A 2,679-nucleotide genomic window follows, 5' to 3' on the forward strand; every position below is an offset into this window, starting at 1 on the left:
TAGATAGATAGATAGATAGATAGATAGATAGATAGATAGATAGATAGATAGATAGATAGATAGATAGATAGATAGATAGATAGATAGATAGATAGACAGACAGACAGACAGACAGATAGACAGATAGATAGATAGATAGATAGATAGACAGACAGACATATATGTGTGTGTGAAATATGGAACTGCAATACAGTTGTTAAATACACTAAGGTAAGATTCAACAAGTCAATCACCATGTAAAGACTAAGGAGAAAACCGGAAAGGTCTGTGACACAACTTCTGCCAAGTTTCAAGGCTCAGAGGCTCAAGATGAGAGATGGACTCAAACAAAGATTCAACCAAAGACTCAGGAAGTGATAAGCAAAGAACTTTATTTAACAGTGATGAAGTGCACAAGGTAAACAGAGCTAAAGCTATGAACTGAGCACGAACTATGAACATGAACTAGAAACTCATAGCCAAGAGGGAAGGGGCAAATAACATGAACTGCAAGGGGACACTATGACGGCTGGGTGCGGGAACTTGACGAGGGAAAATGTGACAGGCCAAGGCATTGTCTGGAGGTGGAGAGAAGTAGGAGGGGAAGCCGAGAGACAGAGGTCTGGGTGAGTCCAAAATTCCAAGCAGTAGAATAGGGAGGCAGGCAGGTGAGAGTGGTGAGTAACAGAGAGGTTTTACCAGCAGCAGCAGCATGAATGAGACCAGCATCCAGGCAAGCAAGGCCATGGCATGGTTGCAATGATCGCTTCCGTGAACCGACTACAAGACAGGAAAGCAAGGTAAGTACAAATTCTGTGATTAGCAGGGTTTGGCGAGCGGTCACACACTAACATGCATTAGCTGACATTCTGGTGGAGACTGGTTGAGAATATTGTTTGCCTGATTTCCATCAGGTGGGATTCCCAGGAGAAGCCATGAGGGCTCCGCCCAGAGGAGGAGAGCAAAGACTGTGGAAATGTAGTGTGACTCACCTACAACCATGACACCAAGATTGTTACTATACAGCTAAATGTATATCTGCATTGCTGTGCCTGGAAGAGGCAACACTTGAACGAAAGAACCATGAAGGAGACTGTGACTATTATGAAGTGCCACCTCTGCTCTAAAGATAACCTCATAAAGTTTAATCCTGCATTTTCTACAACTAAATGTTTCACTCCAATATTTGCAACTTATCAAATACATAAACACACCCATATTTGAACATGTAATTCCTAGAAGACAGTGTTTACAGAGAAATCTTTGTGATGGTGATGTTTCTTTATTTATGGCTATCTGTTAACTTTGTTTAAGGTCTCTTTAGTTTGTAAATGTATGTTTATTAGATGGAAGGAAAGTAATGATATACTGGATTGATTATCATGGTATAGTTATGTAAATAATTATAAATAATTATGTAGTAATGATAAAGAAATGAACAAAGAACAAAGAACTCACTCGAAAACACAGACTTCAATTTTCATGTTACACACCTGTTTACCTTGAACATTCGCCCAGCTCTTAATCCACTTTCTAAGACTTTTACTCCCCCGGAGGAAAAATGGCTCGGCTAAAAATTCAGCTTCCTGCAGACACCCTCAAGTCAAGTTATTTCAATAAGTAACCTTACATTTAATCCAGAAATGAAATTAAAGTATTATAAGTTTGTTTGCTCTGCATAGCTGCAAAGGAACATGATTTTCCCCCCATTTTTTTATTATAACCATGTGTTTTTATGAAGTTTTAAGAGAAGCTGCAGCCAAATAAGGAGGATTAGTCTGCAGCGACCAGCTGGAGAACATTTGGAGAACATTTTTGTCTGCATTTTATTTTTTGACACGCTGATGTTCCAGTGAACTTGCTGTCTGTTGTCAAGGTCTGTTTATGACAGTTGCAATGTAAACTTTCTTCTCATTGAAGTACTGGTAAAAAATACTGATAAATTGTTCCTCAGAAGTGTAAATCAGGGCATTACACAATTTTATGTGGTTTCATATAAATAAAAGAATCTTATGAACAACTCCAGAAATATATTTAAGAGTGGGCCAAAGTTTTTTTGCCATTAAGTTGAAAATTGGTACATTTTTGTCTCTAGCTTTGATTCAGTTCTGGTTTATTTATATAGCACCAAATCACAACAACAGCTGTCTCATGGTGCTTTACGTGCAAAGTAAAGGCCCTACACTATTCAGGAGAAAATCTTAACAAGACAGCAGCAACATGATGGTGGCTTGTTGTGGATTGGTGGGTTTTCTCGCTTTGCCTTTTCTCATTGGGTAAAACAGGCCTTATTCTGTCCTTTCCCCATATGGCTGACAGCTGTGAGGATGAGTCCTAAAAGTTTCACAACAATAAAAAAAACCCAGCCATTTGTTTATAAAGTCAAAAAGAAAGAGATTCCTTCTGACTTTGTTATATCACTAGATCATAACACCAGTATAATTTTACTTTTACCACACGAAACAAGATAATGTCCAGTCTGCACATGTAGTGTTTTTGGATCAATGACAAGGTCATCTCTTTGCTCAGAATTCAACTAAACATCCAGTCTTTCACATCTGCTCCACATTTTAGGATAGGAAGTGTTATTGGGCTTTATGGGGAGCGATATCTGGGTATCATCTGTGCAAAAGGGAAAAGCAAAACCCCTTCTGCATATGATGACACTACAGGGATGCTTAAAATGTGCTTCCTACCTTA

This window comes from Haplochromis burtoni, unplaced genomic scaffold, assembly GCF_018398535.1.
Source record: "Haplochromis burtoni strain Fernald_Lab_line unplaced genomic scaffold, NCSU_Asbu1 Contig_147, whole genome shotgun sequence".
Lineage (NCBI taxonomy): Eukaryota > Metazoa > Chordata > Actinopteri > Cichliformes > Cichlidae > Haplochromis > Haplochromis burtoni.